Raw genomic sequence first — 19,708 nt, 5'->3', positions numbered from 1 at the left:
GTGACAAATAACCCTGCATGTACAAACTGCAGGTGCGATGAGACTATAGGCCACATTCTTTGCGAGTGCCCCCATATACAGTGAGGAAAGACAGTGTCTATGCCGTGCGCTAGACTGTCTAGATGGACACCCACTGACTGAAATTAAGATCCTAGGTTCCTAGCCACAGCAATAGTCTGCCATTGCAGGATAGCAAACCGGTTTCTTCTACCGGTTAACCTCCCTGCCTTTCCTCTCCTCATCTTCCTCCTCCTCCTTGTACATACTTTTCAGTACCACAACACACACTAGTACTTTGACAGGATATTCGACACCTCAGAGAAAAACTGGGAGCAGAGGCTTAGCAAGAGCAAGGCAGAATGGTCGTAATGAATGCCCCTAAGTATGCCATCGGGTCACCTTCCTCTCTGTTGCTGCTTCACCTTGAATAGACAGGAGCCTGTGGGTTAGTGCACAATTAATTCCAAAACACTCTTCTTCCTGATACGCTGCCGGGCATAACAAAAATGTATGGAGCACAAAAAAGTAAAACAAAAAACATGATCCTACTGGTCACACTACAAAAAAAAAAGTGGCTTTTTGCACAATGCTCCTAACAGACAAAATGAGGGTAAAGATCCGGTGACGTTTCATTTGAGAGTACATACACGTTTGAGGAATTGGGCTGAGTAAACATTCATGATGAGAGGATTTTACTGTAAGGACCTAAATTGCCTTGAGTTATCCCAGATAGGCAGAGCTTTCAAGCTACTGCAGGGAAAAAAGTATGAATTGGGAATTGTGGGGTCTAATGGAATAAATTTTTTGGTGAGCCATGCAACTTCACTTTGCAGATCACCTTTTGCCCTTCACTATAGAAGCACAGGGTAATTGAATAAATCTGTCTATGCATGATCATCCACATCTTTTTGTCCTTTCTCTTTTTTTTTTTATTTCAGTAAGACTCTATCCCGATTTCCCACAAGTGACATGAACTATGTGTGTAGACCAATGCTGCAGTAGTCTCGGCTAGGCGCAGTATTAATTGCAGGGCTTAGAGCACCGTAATTTGTTTTATGGTATGAGTTTTTAATGATTTGCAGCTGCGTTGGGAGTGGTAGATTATTGCTAGACATTTTAAACCTTTCACATACCAAAGCACTTTCCGTGTTCCTTGCAAGACCTGCAGACATTCACAATGTGAAGTTGAAGTATAGTGGAGGTCTGTAGAGTAATGTGCACCTTTATTTCCAAAAGAGCGATTTTGGGCAGCAAAAATAAGGTTCCATGCTCATAGTTCACAAGTTTAAGGAAGAAATTTGAAAGAGCTGCGAAAGTGCTGCAAGTATGTTGAAACTTTTTGACTCTCTTGCAGTGGTGCTACAACTTTACAATGTTTCATAGCGTTTATTCTTGCTGTACTGGCCATAATTGTCTTTTTTTGTTGTTGTTGTTAATTGTGTACAAGACTCCAGAACTTGGTGGTCTAGAACTGGCAGTAACCAATAGTTCAGTTCTGTCGTTCAGTTGTGTCCGACTCTTCGTGACCCTAGGGACCATGTCACGCTACGCTTTCCGGTCTCTCACTATCTTCCTAACATCACATAACTTCATCTGCAGTGCCTCGAGGATGCCATCTAACCATCGCGTTCGCTGCCTACCCCTTCTCCGGCGACCCTCAACCTTTCCAAACATCAAATCTTTCTCCAGCGACCCCTCTCTTCTCATCAGATGACCAAAGTAGCTGAGCTTTAACTTTAGAATTTGACCCTCCAATGAGCAGTCAGGGTTTATGGTCGACAATATCGACTGATTTGATCTTCTGGCAGTCCAAGGAACTCTCAAGAGTCTTCGCCAACACCACAATTCAAACGCGTCAATTCTTCGGCGGTCAGCCTTTTTCACAGTCCAACTCTCGCATCCATACATCACAACTGGAAAGACCATAGCACGAGTTATACGGATCTTGGTTGGCAGACTAATGTCTCTGCTCTTTACTAGGCGGTCAAGGCTAACCATTGCTCTCTTTCCCAGAAGCAGGCGTCTCCTAATTTCATGGCTGCAGTCTCCTTCCGAGGTAATCTTAGAGCCCAAGAAGAGAAAATCTGTCACAGCTTCCACTTCTTGTCCCTTGATGCTCCAGGACTTGATAGGGCAAGACGCCATGATCTTTGTCTTTTTAATGTTCAGTTTAAGCCCAAACTTCTCACTCTCTTCTTGTACGCGCATCAGAAGTCTCGAGTTCCACTTCACTTTCTGCCATTAAAGTGGTATCATCCGCATATCTAAGGTTGTTGATACGTTTTCCAGCAATCTTCACTCCAACTGAAGACTCGTCCAGACCGGCCTTCCTCATGATGCACTCTGCATATAGGTTAAATAGGCAGGGCGACAGTATGCAGCCTTGCCTCACTCCTTTCTCAATCGGAAACCAATCAGTAAGACCATGCCCAGTTCTGACTGTGGCCTCTTGTCCTTCATACAGGTTCCTGAGGAGACAGATGAGGTGAATTGGAACTCCCATCACTTGGAGAGCTTGCCACAATCTGCTGTGATCTATGCAGTCAAACGCTTTCGCATAATCAATAAAGTAGAAGTAGATGGGTTTCTGGAACTCTCTTGCTTTTTCCATGATCCAGCGAAGGTTGGCAATTTGGTCTCTAGTTCCTCTGCCCTTGCGAAACCCAGCTTGCACGTCCGGAAGCTCCCGATCCACATACTGCTGCAGCCTTCCTTGGAGGATTTTCAACATCACCTTGCTAGCATGCGAAATAAGCGCGATCGTGCGGTAGTTGGAACAATCTTTGGCACTGCCTTTCTTTGGAATGGGGATGTAAACTGACCTCCTCCAATCCTGTGGCCACTGCAGGGTTGTCCAAATCTTCTGACATAATGTATGCAGAATGTTAACAGCGTCATGGTTGAGGTTTTGAAGAAACTCAGCTGGAATGCCATCAATTCCGCTAGCTTTGTTCTTAGCAAGGCTGGCTAAGGCCCATTCAACTTCACTCTTCAGGATGCCCAGCTCGAGATCAGTAATCACAACCGTCTTATGTTGGGTTTGCACATTCGGGTCCTTCTTGTACAGTTCTTCTGTGTATTCCTGCCACCTCTTCTTTATCTCTGAGGCTTCAGTGAAGTCCTTGCCTCGTTGATCCTTTATCACGCCCAGCTTAGCACAGAAGCTTCCTTTGATATCTTTGATTGTCATATACAGAGCTCGTGTGTTCCTTAATTGGCTGTTGTCCTCAACTGCTTGGCACTGTATGTTCAGGAAGGTATTCTTATCTCTCCTTGCTATTTTCTGAAAATCTGCATGGAGAGCCTTGTATCTTTCTCTTTCTCCCATAACTTTTGCCATCCTCCTTTCCTCAGCTATTTGCAAAGCCTCTTCAGATACCAATAGACCAGTGCACAAAAACAATTACTACGCATGATGTAGACGGAATCTAAGCATAAGGTGCCTGAAATAGTTTGCATTCACCGTGCCAGGATCTTCCTCAGAAACACGTTGTACAGGTCATGCATTGCTTGATATCTGCTAATGTGTGAATTAGGGCCTACACTCAGGATCGTATATTTAGTGCTCCATATAATAAATGAGCAAAGAAAGATGTATTTTAGTATGATTTATCCATGAAAAGTTGGCAATGACATGGAAGGACTTGCACAGCAAATATGCGGTTTTGGGGTTTGTGGGATATTGTCACCTGTTACTTGAAGCAACAAGGTGTGTTTTTTTTTTTTTATATATAAATTCCATGTAGTCTCTGATTGAGGTAATGCTCAATCGCTGTAAAAAAATATGAAATTGGTTTCCGACTGGTTTGAAAAAATTCAAATAGTCGGTGCACGTTAAAGATCCCCAGGTGGTTAAAATTACTCCGGAGCCCTCCACTATGGCACCCCTATGGCACGGTTCAGGTGCACACAGAGCAAGTGTGACAGATACTGCGCCTTTCATTTCCTTTGAACCAATTACATTACAATTGGTTACAATTTTGATTTAATTCCCCCTGCTTAGATATTAAACTTTCTATTGAACAAGCAGTTTTCAACTGGCTCCAATGTGGCTCGAATGGAATACAATTTATTTGGAATTGCTGTCCCAAATGTATTCCAAATGGCTCCAGTTGGGTTTAATTAACAGTTCCAACTGTACCTTTCTGCCTGAGCATTATACTGTACAACGCATCACATTGCCCGCTGTGGTGGTGCAGTGATCAGGGCGCTCGACTACTAGCTGTTCCCGAGGATGTGGGATTAAATCCCAGCTGTGGCGGCTGCTTTCCTGCGAAGGTGAAAAACAAGGTACCATGTGCTGTGCGATGTCAGCACTTGTTAAAGAACCCCCAGGTGGTTGAAATATCCAGAGCCCGTGGTCCACTACGACATCTCTCATAGCCTTATTATAGTCATGTTGTGAAGTTAACAAACCAAACATCTTTTTATGATAGGAGCACAGAACAAGTATTAGCTTGACCTGCCAAATCATGTTCGTCACTTGGGTCAACTGTGTCATGGTCTCAAAATCAATTGAATAAACCTGCTCATTGCACAGGTGCTGCCAAATTAGCTCCTTAACTTGGTAAATCCATTCAGTAGTACATTATGTAATATCTCCTGAATGACTGCCAGGGACCTATTGGATATATCCAATAGCCAAACCAATTACCTCGAGCTAATTGGTTTGACTGGAGGCAAAACTCTGATATGAAAAATTCAAATTGTACCAGCTGAAAATTTCTCCATTGAAATGAACTTTTTTTTTCTACATTTCTATGATGTTGTTTCAAGTTTTGTTGTTCACATTTGCTAGTTGAAAAACTATTTAAATATAAGCAAAGAATTCTGTCAAAGTGAATTTTTGAGACACGAGCCTACACATATCTGCACCCAGGATGTGCAATTGCTTGTGATATGCCCAGAATTGTAACGCACTGCATGCGCTTCTCTCTTCTACACCAGTAAGGTAAAGAATTGCCTGAGAACCATATAGTATATATCTTAAATATATGCGTTCTACACGTAGCAGTAATGTCTAGCGTGTTCCAGAAATCTCTTTCTATTGAATCATGTTTACTCGAGAGATTTGTGGTCCTGCCTGCACATGCAAACACTGTCACACTTTCTCATCTTCTCATCCTCTCACAACAGTTATACACACTCAACAACTCTAGCTCATGTCTGTACGCTACCACCACCCTTAAGGCATTTTTTTTACTCGAAAAGGGTCAAGAAAATGTGAACTGACAAGGAAAACTTTGTGGTTCTGTGAAAGCACGCAGAGAGACTTGTTGGAATGAGCCTGCGTAATTATCCAGAGTTCTCCACTACGGCATATATTATAGCCTTAATAGTCGATTTGGGACGTTAAAACATTACAAGCGATAGACCGAATCAAAGCATCCACAAAGTGTCTACGCAACGTATGGAACTGAGTTTCAGTTTCGTTTGTACACTTACCAGCAACTAAAGTAAATTTTTAATTTATGCATCTGTTTTAACTATAAAACATTCAGCACAATTTTTTTGTTAGTTTACATGAGAATTCTTACTTAGTTCAGACCTCTTGGGTTTTATTTTGGCATCAAGTTTACGTTGTCACGAAAGACGAAAGCGCGAAAGCTGCATCGCTGCAGCATTGTCAACGAACGCTGATAACAAAAGAGAGGTTAGAGGTAATAGTTAGAGGAGTGGTGGAAACAGTCAAGAGAATAAAGAGAGGAAAAAAAGGGAGGGGGGGGGGCAGAAGCTAAAAAATGGGGAAGAGATAAATATATTTCTTTTAATTTTTTGTCTAGGCGGCGCAAGCTGCCGTCCGATACAAAGGGCAGAGCCACTATCATCCATCCACCCATCCATCCATCCATAGAACGAACGGCGGCATGGAGGATGGCGGTGTGGCGGTGTAGTAGTAGGTGCGTTGTTTGTGCGGGTGTCAGCGTATCTTATCTCGGTTAGGCACTTTATCTCGGCTCGCAGCTGCCACCATCTCGAGCTTGCAAGGAGAAAATCAAAGCACACAACGAGGGCAGTGACGGCGTAGTTGACGGCTGACGAGACGATGCAGCGGTGCGTGATGACGGTCGGGAACCTACAAGGAGCAAGAAAGGAGAGATATGCACATGCCCAAACGAAGATGTCTAGACCTCAGAGAATGTTATGAAATCATGGCAATGAAAGATTTTAGTGCCAACGTTGAAGAACTGGGTAGCCGAACTGCAATCAGTGGCGGAATTTTATTGGGTTTCGCCGATCAACATCGGCTTGAATGCAGATCAAGTTCAAGGAGGGTAGAAAGGGTTCGTGTAACAGATGTATTAAGCTCAATACACAGACCTACTTCCAAGGTGGAATGGGGCTAAGTTCCATCTACACTGTTTGTGGTCCCTGCTCCTGTTGCTGCTGTATATGATTGAAGCTAAGCAGAAGCTCGGGATGTCAGGATGTGGTGGAAGGAATGTGGAAATGACTCGCAACAGTGCAACAAACACAGCCTCAATGGAGATTAAATCAAAGGGTGCTTGCTGTGCTGTTACGAGTCATGAATTTCTACCAATTCGTCCAAATTTCTCCATTGAATATGGACACCTTGGGATGCAGCGTCCGTGCTTTGATATATGCAGATATTGATCTCAGTATATGTAGCCGGACAATGAATGAGCTGTGCCTTCATTTCAACCAGGCCAAATGCGGGGTGTTGATGTGGAGTGCAAGGGAACACTTTTAAAATGTGTGGTGTGAGGCTGACAGGCAGGAAGACAAAATGCCTTGGTGTACATCTCGGTGCAGATCCAAATTGTGCATAGCGGCATTGATTTCCAACCTCAATTGTTGGAGATATGAAAATAATAATGTTGTCAAGGGTACATGCTTAAGGTTAAAGACTGTTAACTTGCATAGTTTCTTGTTGGTTGGTTGGTGAAAGTCAATGAAAAACTTTTTGCTGTGGCCTTGGCACAGGTATGCAAAGAGTAAAACTAAAACTTTTGAAATCGTTTGCAGCATATTGGTGATACTTATCACAGCACCAATACTTCCCAACAGGCAATAAGCTAAACAACCATGGCAGCAAGCGCTGAGCACTCATACTCATTAGTTCTTGTTCACCGGTTTGTGCTATTTCCGTGAGCAGCCGTTCCTTCTGGTTTCACACTTCACTGCATTTATTTTGTTTTATTTATCAACATTGTTGGCCCAGAAGCCATCACAAGGCAGTTACAAGACAGGGGACAATAGTGCTACCACAATGAACAGCATATAAATATTATACAACTGCACAATTACAAAGCAAGAAGAAACAGTCAAAATACAGCAGGCTGCTATTTGAATGTCTTAGGTGTTTTACTCGTATACTCCTTACGGATAGGTTTCATGTGATATTACAGGTGCAACCTCTGGGTGCTGTGGCTAACTTCCACCATGTACACAGGAACCATTTGGGAGTGAGTGGATTAGCGAAATGCTCATGCTTTTGCTCTACTTGCTTGTCCAAATGTAATGGCTGTTATGACGGCAAAAAATATGTATACTAAAAAAAAATTGAAGCCCTTCAATGCTGCTGAACATGAATAACGAACGTTAGCTCAGAGTTCATTAAAAATGGTGGCGTCTGGGTTCGGAACCCAGGAGTGCGAATATTTTTTCACAAGTGTTTTTTCACAGCAATGTTCACAACTCTTTTGGCAATGTTGTCAGCAGCAGTGTTGTAACGGCACCTGGTGGATAATGGAGCGGCGCAGATAAAGCTTCGTAAGGTGATTTTCACTGCACAGCACGAGGGTGTGTTGCAGTTGGAACTTGATGAAGGTGACGATGTTTGCTGCACCGTGCAAGAGTTTGTTGTAGTTTTACTTGAGGCATGATCGGCTGTGACAATAGCACAGTGCTCTCATGCTTGGTCCAGGGAAGCTGATGGTGCGGCTTCGAAACCCAGTATTTTTCACGAAACTTTTTTTTCACGTGTTTGTTATATCCGAGGTCACGTGACATGCATATTTCTTTATTGTATGTGTGTTGCAGCATTGTAGACAGGTGGTCACATGGTCAGTGCAGGAATAATGTGAAACTCGCAAATGCACGCAGTAGAGATAACGGTCCAAATTTTTTTAACTAGGACTGACATCTTTTTTGACAGCTGGTGACTACTGCCATATTGTAGCAATGTATGGAAGTTTGAAACTTGTGCAAGAAAGCAGCGAAATATGTCATATTGGCAGAAAGGCATCCTTGTCTAACGTATGTGGATGTATGGTGACAGGGACAGAGCTCGGAAGCAATTAAGCATGCAATGCAGGAATGCAGACTGTATGGTGAGCACTGTATTGAGAGTGTGATGTATTTGTTGCATCTTTTTTTCCCTCAATGCTTGCTCCCAGTTCCCCAGTATATATTCATTTGCAAATGCAAAAATGCCACTAGCTACTATATTGACTAAGAATCCCACGTTTAAGAAATTTGCTTCTTTGTTTACAGGTTCCATTGGTCGAGCGTTGCAGCTAGTGGCATGAAGACTGTTCATTTGTTGAAGGGCTGCTGCGCATGCAGTACTTGCATCGCCTTTACCATGCTTTCTTAAACACTCTTGGGCTTAAACTTCCGAAAGTCTTGTTACGTCGTATTAACATTTGGACATTCATGCAGACTGTGCTGCCAGCTTGGTCATACATTAATGGGTTCTCTATTGATCTGATCCTTTGTCTGTGGTGCTTCTAGGGGCAACGTTTGGTGAAAGCCTTGTCCTTGGTAGGTTTTGCGTTGAGGCTTTTGGTTAAAGAACATTTCCAGTGACGTTCTGTGCCTAACATTATTTGGACCATACTTGACAGACAAATGGATAACAACAGCATTCAGCTGTTGTTTTTGTTTTTGGATTTTAGACACTTTTACGACTTACGTCTGTTTGGCAGCAAAGATGTGTATATTGGTGAGAAATTTGATTTAGACATGGAGTGCTTTTTCCGCCATTTGGTTGCAGTTTGTGACTCTAAGACCCAAAGGAGCTCTGCAGTCACCATTTAAAAGTGAATAACGATTCAGCCTATATTTTTGGGCTTTGTGCCAAAAAACTCTTTTTTTTATCATTGCACTTTGGATGTGGAAGCTGGCGACGACTGTAATCAACATTTCTTTTTTTTTTTTTTTTCACATTGCCTTTTCTAGCTCCTAAAATATCTGCTGTTATTGAAAGTAGCCACTTTGTTTTTGGAATGGTGTAACCTATCAGTAGAGCTCAACCTTAGCTTGTCCTTAGAGTTGTTTTAACAAGAAGGGTCAGCACTCTGTGGGTTTAAATTTAGATGTCATGACTGTGCTTTGTTTTGATTCCCAGTATTGCTTTTCAGTTTTTACTGTGCTCATCTTTGCTTGGAAGTGGTCTGCAACTAAGCCTAAAGGCACTGACATTGACATTTGCAAAACAAACAAAAACTGGATGTGGTATGAATTGCGCATTTACCAGCAAAAGTGTAGGCACAGCTTATCTCCAACCATACGTTTAGCTAATGAGGTTGTGGTGGTGTCTCTTGATTGTCTGACAGCAGTTCTTGCTGTGGTCTGGCCCTGGTATTCAGAGCTTGTTTTTGAAGACCCGGAATAAATATTCTTTTTCTATTACTTCCTGCACTAGCTCATAGTAGCCTGGAGTCGACATAGTTTGGTCGAGTTACTTGTCGAATAAAACACCAGTTGTCGGGCTCATGTAAACGCCGTCGGGTCGAGTAAAGTAGGCGGTGGAGCGAGTCGAGTTTGCTAGCCTGCGGGGGTAGCTTAACTCACTTGACGCACTTGTCTACAAGCATGTAGACACTGTCAAGTCAGGGAGTTGAGTTATAGGGAACTCTGGGATCAAAACTCATCCGGTGCTGCTAGAAGCATCAGTGAAGTCTAATGTTTACTAGCGCTTATTAGCGATAAAAAATAATAAGCAAAGCTCTCGATAGTAACAATGAAATCGAACACGAAAAGGAAGCTTGCACAATAAGCGGAAATCCTGACACTAGGTGCCACTGCTATACTTACTCGCTAGAAGCGAGTTCATGTAGGCACCAAGCGGGTAGAGCAAAGTTCTTCAATACTACCTGTTGCAAAACTTCCCATAGAGCCCCTGTATAAAAAAATGGTGGTTTTGATTGGTCAAAATTCGGGTGTATACGAATGTGGTGGCGCCCGCGAGCACTAAAGAAAACTGTCTAAATTACAAGCTTTCAGATTGTTGACAAATGCGCAATAATTGGGAAAATAAAATATGTTCAAGAGTAGCAGTAGCGAAAATTTTTAGACATAAAAGCCGTAGAGGTAATAAGGTGAAAAAGAACAAGAAGGTGGTTTCCGGAAGGCAATGACGACAATAGGAGAAAGCTTCTATTGACCGCTTCCAGATGGTGTGACAATTCATAGGCACTGAAAAATGCATACAAATACCAGTCACTTCTTGAAGCGGGGTTTTGCAACTGGTATGATCCAAAAGCTCTGCGGGTAGAGTAAAGGTGACCTCACCAATGCTGACTTGACCCTGTTGCTGTCGAGTCCATGTATACAGAGCTAGTGACACGGTGTAAGAATTGTGCGAAGGGTGGATGGGCACCTTCATTACACTCATGCCCTCTTAGTGTAACATGTCTGTGTGTATGTGTTGGTCTCAAATGGCGATTAGTCTGAAATCTTCTGGCATAGTGTGAATGTCGCACAGAACTACTGCAAAACAGAACCTAAAATGATGAGCTGTTGAAGTGGCGGTTGTTATTCATAAACTGACATTGTGCTGGGCAGGGACAGTGCCGAGACACCTAGCTTTGAGCATGGGAGGAGCCATGAGTGCATAAAGAAAGGTGCTAAGAGGAAAAAGTATAAACTTTCATTTCTACAAACTCTGTTTCTTGGTAATACACTAAAAAATTTCTTGCCGGTGGAGATTTATGTAGGATTTCTCTTCAACATTCAATGTGTACTACGCCTTTGAGAAAATGTTTATGGCTTTGCTAACGAATTAATGTTGTCAGGCTAAAGTTAATCTTTGCCAGCGCTGTGATCTTTACAAGTGTTTGCTTTCTTTCGTGTTGCAGGCTTGGCCAGTGTACATTGCCTGCCACATGGAAATGATACCTATAGCAAAGGGCAGCAGTGACTGCAGTGCCACTTGTGCCCTTACATAACAGCACTTACCATCCACATGAAGTATCACCACCGGTTGCACAGTGGCGAGCGGCCACACCGGTGCAGCCATTGTGGCAAGGGATTTGTGCTGGAGAGCCACCTAGTGAGCCACCTTCCCATCCATATGGACAAGAAGCCGTTCCGTTGCTAGCTGTGCTCCTCAACGTTTACCCGCAAATCAAACTCTATTGCACACATGTGAACAAAGCGCATAAGTGTATACTCAATCTAGTGCCGCTTTTTCCAAGTGACATTTCTGCCTGGCTATCTAGCAAAGTTCCATGAAAGGAAAAAAAACATGCATTGATAGGCATTCTACCTGAAGAAGCTTACAGGCCATCTGCTGACAGCCGGTAGTGCTGAGCGTACTCAATAGACAAGTATTCTTTGCAATGAATTAGTTGCGTCTTTTGTAGCACACTTATTGTTTAAAACGCTCCTTGTTTAAGTTGACGAACTGACTACACCACTGGACAAAGACCAGGCTCTTTTTTGTTGTTGTACATGGTGCCCTTTTGCAAAAAGCGAATGTAGGAGTGAAAGCTCTCATTTCGCCTCTCTTGTGCATATATTTTATGAGCAGCCAATGAATAGAAGTAGCAAAAATCTAGAGGAGTGCTGTTGTATGAAGCTGTTTTTCCAGTTGTGTTTTATTGAGGTTTAAACAAATGCTACTTTGCTGCCGGCATAGGAAGGAAAGCTCTTGCTGGATATGTTATTGCAAAACAAAGTCAAAATGAATTGATACATGGTTTGTACTTAATTCCTGTCTCATCAGTGCACAGACTACAGCAATGAGGTGTATGCAAAGTGACCTTTGAATAACAATTATTACCTTGCTCTTTTTTTTTGGTGACTGCATTCTGCCACGACATGTTCGTGCTGCTATTAACATTAGCATATTGTTTCTCAAGGTGTACTTCATTCATCATCTGGTCATTACCTTATCACAGACTTCAGTGCACATACCATTTATTTAGCACTTTATTACAGTTTTATTAGTCTTGAGATCAATTGTATTAATGTATTTAGCTTTGATTAAACATTTGAAACAAAGCAGTATTAATAATTGGCTGTTTTTTTAGTTTTTTCTGCATTTGTTCTAGCCTTGCTTAATATCAAAACTTTTTGATCATGCAGAAACTCTCCTAGAGGTAAAACTGTGAAACACATTTTCATAACGGTCAGTCTATGCTAACTGGCTGCTGAGACATTTCTGATCCTAGAGCAGTCTTGCCCTGCTCAGGTGTGCAAAGCTTTGAGCTTCTTGTTTTTTCATCTTCAACACATTGTCCTGACAAAGAAACTATAACTTGCATATCAAAGTTTGGATAGTTTTGTCTCCAAACCTGAAGACCTCTTTCTGTTTTGTACATTTTCCCTTTTATTTTCATGCCCATTGTCTAGGGCCTATCCTCTCCTTAAATTTAACTTCCTTGCCTCAGTTTAATTGCACACCAGCACAAATCTTAACTATCTGGCTGAAAAAAGTGTTGCTCTTATTTGCAGCGTTCGTACCGTGTTTGATGAAACCTTGCCACATTGAACAACAAGCGTTTTCATCATCATCACGCATCTATTTTGTTACTGCTTACCTTGATTGACCAGCAGAGTTATTAACAGCAGCAGAGTTAACAGTCTGCAGAAAACACTGTTAATAACTCTGCTGGTAAATCAAGGTAAGCAGTAACAAAATAGATGCGTGATAATGATGAAAACGTTTGTTGTTCAATGTGGCAAGGTTTCATTAAACACGGTACGAATGCTGCAAATTAGAAGAAAGGAATAAGAAAAATTTTAAGTAATATTGAAATCATGAAAGACTAGGATTTCTTTGCACCATAGAGGCACTGCCAGGCACTGAGGGATGGATTATGCAGACCACATGGGAGTGCTCACCATGCCATTCACGTCTTGCCTGCAAGCGCACATTGCCCAGAAATTAATTATTGCTCTAATTTTTATGGTCCGATAACTTTTGTGAGCACCTGCACTTGGGACTGAGAGTGCTTTGTCACTAACTGTTACAATGAATATGTCTAGTCAATCTTCCAATGAGACATTGCCAGTTAACAACGGTTAACTTGCATCATAGACATCTTCTCTAATTAGCTGGTGGAAATTTGATAATGATCTGGAGATTTATGTATATTTGGTAACTTATCTCGCTTGTGTTTACTTTGCATGATTATTCACTTTGTAATGTTCTTACCTGAGCTTGGTGTCTAGTATCTGTTACTGTGCATGGCGTGTGTGAGAGAGAAATATGGGCATGGCTGTTTTGAATCCCCAGTATATCTTTACTTCAATTAGCATCAGAACTGTGAAAGTGCTTTTTTTTTTGTGTGTGAAACTTGCTTGATGGCACTGATCACTGAAGCTTTCTGTTCCTGTCTTTTTGTGCAGCGACAAGGTAATGATCTTTTTATATATTTATTTATTTTTTTGACATGGAGGGAGTGTTGACTTCAAGAGATTCCACTGCCCCTTGCGGATATAATTTTAATCATTCCTTTGTTTGCAAATCTCCACTATGTTGTGTCTACAACTTGTTAAGGCCCCTTTTTTGGAAGCCTTGACAAAATGTCAGCTACATGTAAGGCATTGGATACTCGTATATGTTAATCCTGCTTAAGCATGTCATTTTAGCATCTGCCAGAAGAAAACTGTACTTATGGCTTTTTTTGCTGGTCAAGCTTTTATATAGCCGCATAATTGCTGCAACTGTAGGAATAATCAGTTTCGAGCAACAGCATCTTTGTCTAGATGATTTTAGTTCCGAAATTTTCAGGCGGTAATGCATGTTGCTCTTCAAAAGGCCGCAAAGCTCACATAGGCACCTCATTTCTTTCTCCATGGAGCCACACATACAGCTGGGATAAATGCTGAGAGTCATCATCTAGGAGTTATATTGCAAACTCTGTTGTTTTTAATGCTGGTCCAGTGTGCAAGATATGCTTGTTATTTAGGTACTAATTCTTGCTTGCTTATATGTTTTAATGTGAAATAGTGCAGTGGCAAGGTGTGAGGCATCCTTACCTTGCCAGAAGTACTACTCTTTTTGTAATGTCAGGGCTACCAAGAAGATTCCGATTTTGTATACTGTGCAGTATGAAAACTGTGCTTATGTATTTTACACGGTGGCTTATCTCTGGCAAAAAGTAGCAGAACTTTTCTTCACTTTCTCTTGGCTCTTGCAACCTCTTCTTATCTCGTGATTATATTTCCTAATTGTTTCAAGTGCTCAAATGCGTGTCACTCATGGTAAGCATGAGAAAGCAAAAAATACCAGTCATTTCATGTTCATTGCTTGCTTTATGCTGAATTTTCTTCCTTTTTTACACACTAGAGGTATGGATAGTTTAATACTTCAAGAATGTGCTGAAGCGGCTCTCTTAGTGCATTCTCAGCATGCTGACAAAGTGCCTTAGAGCAGATGTGCTTGTATTGTATAGTTTTTCTCTCTTCATACTGCAGAACATGCAGTGGAACGATATCTGTGCTTCTGAAATGCTCTTTGCACATGACATCAGCTGTATGTTTGAATTCAGTGTTTGAGCTTGAATCTGTCAAGTGTAAAAGAAAAAGCAGCGATAAACCCTTGCTTAGAAAAAACATGCACAACAGGCAAACAATCATGATTCCATTCTGTCGATGGCACACATGTGAAGGGACAATAGATAGGCATAGATATTATCGGCATCCCATTCCAAACAGAGCAGTGGCAAATGCCACCTTGCCTAGTAAATTAAAGTGGCATTTTTTTTTTGTCCTCTGCTTTTTGTAAGCTTTAAGCTGTGTTTTATTCTTGTGATGGTTTGTGCAATTGTTCTATTTTGCTTTTGCACCTTCAGTATTGTAGTTGACCCTTGCTCGCCTCTACTTTGAATGTGTGAATTTTTCTTTCATTACACCTGAAGCAAAAAGCCACTGGAAAGCTTACCATGCAGTCTTTGATATCTGGATGCATATTGCTCTGTAGTCTGGCAAAATATGTTCAGTGTTTTCTCCACTGCCTCCACATGCTACGCAATATCATCTACCTGTTCACATTTACTTCTCTGTTGCCTGGTTTTGAGATAACCTTATCTAGCCTCATATAGAAGGGCACTGCCCTGTTAAGTTCTCAAACAGCATTTCCCCCCAGATTTAGCTCTTTGTGAATGTCGCACAGATTCCAGTTAACCAGAAAATTTTGTGAGGATTGATAACAGCTTATTGAAAGCTGTTATTCCCACTGGTTTTGTAGCACAGTAAATTAGCACTACATTTTTAATTGCACTTGCAATTTTTTACTGCACTTTTGTTTTTTAACAAACAATTTACAATGCATAAATCATTTGCCCTTGGTGTCTTACCTTTAGATGGCATGGTGTACAGAATATGCCTTGAGAATTGGGCAACTCTAAATGGTTCATTGGTTGCAGTCCCCCCCACCCCCACTCTCGCAAGCACACCCTGCTTTCCCATGCACTAAGCTTTTGAACAGCATGTAAAATCGTTCCAGTGGTTGCTATATGCAGAGTGTAGATCTTGAATTCTGCTCTTGCAGGTATCGTCATGGAAACAGTGCCTGAAGGATCAATTGCGAGCTTCCTGATCTACGCTGGCAACAACATCATGGAAATAAAGCCTGAAAGGTTGGATGACGAGGACCTCCCATTGCGACTGACAGCGCGACACTTCATAGCAAGAGTGCCTCAGACCACTGCGCAAGGCAGTCGCACACAACGAAGGTGCCACGTGTGCGCACACACCTTTCGGCGCCCAAAGCAGAGAAAAGACACTCGATATATGTGTATTGAGTGTAACAAGCCACTGTGCCCAGAGCGCTGCTTTAAGGATTACCATACTATGAAGATATACTGACTATTTTTTGCAGTTTTGAATACTGCAAAGGTGGTACAGATGTTCCAACTGAAGTTAATTTGAGGGTAAAACCTTGTCTGTCTTAACTTTTTTTCATTTTGGTGTTGGATTTATACACTTTGTGCACCTGGAGCATCAACAAGCAAAATGACAATGGGGCATGTCTTCTTATAAAGAATGCAACTTTCCAAGGATTAAGCATCCGTATCTCAGCTCTTTGCCTGCTTTTACCACAGTGACTATATGATCCCTATTCTTTATTTAGTAGTGGCCATGCCAGCAGCTCGAGTGCATGAACTCGGGCCCCTAAACTAAGTTTGTATTGGTGTTCAAACTGCATGTCACTGTTAATGAAGAGAGGCGGCCCATATTTAATTTGATGTATTTATCTACAGTTGCAGCTGCAACTTCTTTCAAGGGCTTCTTCCAAGTTCTGTTTGCCTTTCTTGTGTTTGTTTTACGCTAGCTTGTTTTCATACAATATGGTTGCTGGACTTAGAAATTCAAGCTTAAAATGTGCGCCCAAACATCTTAGTTGCTCCTGCAAAGACAAAGTATCCTTGTTGTTGCATTGTATGAAAAAATATGTTAGTATACTTATTGCCTGTCGCAAAACCACATGGCTCAGTTGGCGGGAGGTGATAAATTTTGGACAAGGACCCTTGGATCCCAAGTTGGACATTGCAGTCCAACATGCAGCGCTTGTCATTTCGTCTCTTCTTGTTCCCTGTCTCCTACTGCAGACTGGTAAAAGTGATGAATTTAGACATTCTACTTCTAGGCCACACAGGCATGTTTATGCAGCTTGGTGATAAAGTGGAGTTTTAGTTTACTGGTTTCCCAAATAATGTGGTAGCTGACAACTGTGTTAATGAGTATGTTTAAGATAATAGAGGCACAAATTAGGGGTCAATGATTAATCACGTAACAAAGTGCATGTATGCGAATGAAGATATGTGCAAGGAAGGAGAGCCGTAGATGGGAGCTATTAATGTTGTTGCGTCTTGCTCTTCGAGGTGGAGATTAGGTTGGTTTGGTTTGTGGGGTTTAAAGTCCCAAAGCAACTCAGGCTATGAGAGACGCCGTAGTGGAGGACTCCGGAAATTTCGACCACCTGGGGTTCTTTAACGTGCACTGACATCGCACAGCACACGGGCGCCTTGCTTTCCGCCTCCATCGAAAAGCGGCCGCCGAGGCCGGGAGATTAAGTGTCCTCAATATTTTAATGTGAAATATATCAATGTGTATCTGTTTTTGTTTCATAAAAATGAACATGTTAGCTTGGAGAATAGGCAGCATATAGAAGAAAATGAACTCGGACGTGAAAGACATATTCTGAACTTTTATTGCTAATTCTTCTACATCTGCTTAATTCCCTGCATCTTTTGCACCTTCTGATTACCTTCAACAGCGATGAATTTTGCCGCTACTAGAGTATATCATGCAGAAGCTCTGCCTGCATGTCTGGCTACACCGTCCTTGTTTGAAAGGCTCATTGTTTGTGGTGGTGAACTCGTGATGCTCCTTTGTCCAGAAGCACATGTAAAAGTAAGAGCTGCCACCTCAAGTACTCTACATAGTTTTTGTATGTTGCTGACGCATTGTAACAGCAAAAACGAAGACTGCTGTTGTATGAAAGTGCTATTGTGCTAAAGTGTCGTCTCTGGTGCTCTTCCAGTCTGAAAATGATGTTGCTCTCTTATGGCGATTTCCACTGGTCGCTACGGAGCACGTTTTCTTGCTCCGGGACGACAATTTCGATTTCCACTGGTCGACCAAGATAGGTTTCGCGTATTCCGCTGGTCGTTTGGGGCAACTCGGGACGCTCCAGCTCGATCCGCCGACCGAAGTCGGATCTCGCCGGAAGTCCTAGTCGCTGACGCAGTCACTTCCGGATGCTGCTGGATTCTTTTGGCTGTTTTTGACCGTTTCAGCGACATTGGCAAAGGACGCTGGATGTCATCGTTTTTTGCGCGAATATGTCGAAGTGCGTCTATCGAAAAACGTCTGCAGCGTTAAAAAAAATGAGAAAGCAAGTTGTTGAGGGCCGCACTCCTGCCTATTTATCAACCGCAAACATTTTGGCGCTGGGATGCGGCTACAACTTTCGAAACCGGCTCAGCTTTACTTCCGCCGCGCGCTCTACACGTTCCGCTGGTCGACCAAGGCTGATTCGCTCTGTAGCGCTTTAGGTCGGCTCGGGCGCCCAGCTCCGATCGACCAGTGGAAATCGCCATTAGCCTTGTAATCCTGCAAAGGTAAACAGTTGCTGGAAGGTTCATGTGAAAACAGAATTAACATACATGATTCATATGTGATTCATGTAGCCAACTAGCCTGATCTGCCACTTTCCTGTTCACTGTTGGCCTTGCGCTAGCCTTGGTGCTCCATGAACTCTTCCAGACACAGTCTGATCTGCATTTTAATAAAAATGATCCACTTTCAACCACGCAGGCTTGCATTCTGCATGGCTCCAAAGCAGCCAGCCAAGTGGAGAAAACTCGCATGGAAAATACCGCCTGTTACACTGCCCCTTGTGCCCTTACACCACGCAGTATAACACCCACTTGAAGGACCACCAGCGGACGCACACTGGCGAGCGTCCGCATGAGTGCAGCTACTGCGGCAAAGGGTTCGTGCAGAAGAGCCACATGGTGAAACACCAGTATATCCATACAGGAAAAAGGCGGTTCAGATGTGAGATTTGCGACATTTCATTTACGTGCAGGTTCTTACTGACACACCATGAAAGGAAGAAGCACAAAAATGGGGCAACCATCCCATAAAATTTTGGAATGTTTGTCCAGCACAAAGTAGTGACATATGTTTCTAGCAGTCTACTCTCTTGCCCTTATGTGTATTACATGTAGCCATTCTGCCAAATAAACTAATGCAACACTTGATGATCACTTCCTCTGATTGCACCTGCTTCCTATGCCTCATACACAGTGGGCAGCTGTGCATAGTAAAGAACTACCTCACTTATATGTATGCCCATGAGTGGAAAATGAACACTTGTTCCTTGTTTCAGTTTACTTCATTCGTCTGCTTACTACTTTTTCATGCATTGTCTGCAAACAAAAGGCTAGTTCAACTTGCGCTCTTAATATAGCGAGGACTTTATCCAAATAATCCTAGCTAGCCAAAAAGCTTAATTGCTTCGAGGCACAGTGGGTTGTATAGTGTACACTGTGCTCAAAATCACTTTCTCATCATTAGTTCGTAGCTATGAAGTGCCCAGGATGCTCGTACAATTATTTTTGCCACGAGGCTTAGTGCTCGAGTGAATAGTGTTTGAACGAATTTCCGTTTGCTGGAATGGACCATTTGCGGAAAAGCTCCTGCGCATGCGCGACAAAGGCGCAACTAGCGCCCTCTGTGGGCGATTTGGTTTTGGCTGGAAAACATGACGCGCCAGCGCTGCCTAGCTGCGCATTCTCGCGCTGTAGAGCGGTGGATGATTTGAGTTGCTTGTCTCACTTTCGCCGTATGTGGGTGCCCGTGGCTCGGGAAAACTTATCACGCATTTAAAAAAAAGTCGGACACGTGAAAAAAGGCTGTCTGGATTCGTCTGCTAACGAAGTAGTGTGCTCGGTGTCCTCTTCCGCTGCTGCTTTGCGGAGGCGCTTTTGTTCTCCCCCGTTTTTTTTTTTTTTTTTTTTTTTTTTTTTTTTTTTTTTGTGTCGGTGCCATAATCTATTGT

At 42.4% G+C, this 19,708-nt stretch overlaps 1 long non-coding RNA gene across 6 annotated transcripts; it reads left to right on the top strand.

The window, feature by feature from the left end:
- The first annotated feature begins 5,856 nt into the window (after positions 1-5,856).
- LOC146178285 (uncharacterized) lies at positions 5,857-12,699 on the top strand. 6 transcript variants are annotated; one of them, XR_014700589.1, is made up of 3 exons: positions 5,860-6,054; positions 7,371-7,427; positions 11,046-12,699. It is a non-coding gene; the product is annotated as an uncharacterized LOC146178285 (long non-coding RNA). The 6 variants fall into 6 exon arrangements; XR_014700588.1 differs by lacking the exon at positions 11,046-12,699 and adding an exon at positions 8,458-11,038; XR_014700591.1 differs by having other exon boundaries at positions 5,867-5,900.
- Positions 12,700-19,708: the final 7,009 nt, after the last annotated feature.

The sequence above is a fragment of the Amblyomma maculatum genome, chromosome 9 (genome assembly GCF_055883805.1).
Source record: "Amblyomma maculatum isolate TAMU_Amacu chromosome 9, ASM5588380v1, whole genome shotgun sequence".
Lineage (NCBI taxonomy): Eukaryota > Metazoa > Arthropoda > Arachnida > Ixodida > Ixodidae > Amblyomma > Amblyomma maculatum.
The sequence above is the reverse complement of the archived record's forward strand: the minus strand, read 5'-3'. Positions and strand labels throughout refer to the sequence as shown.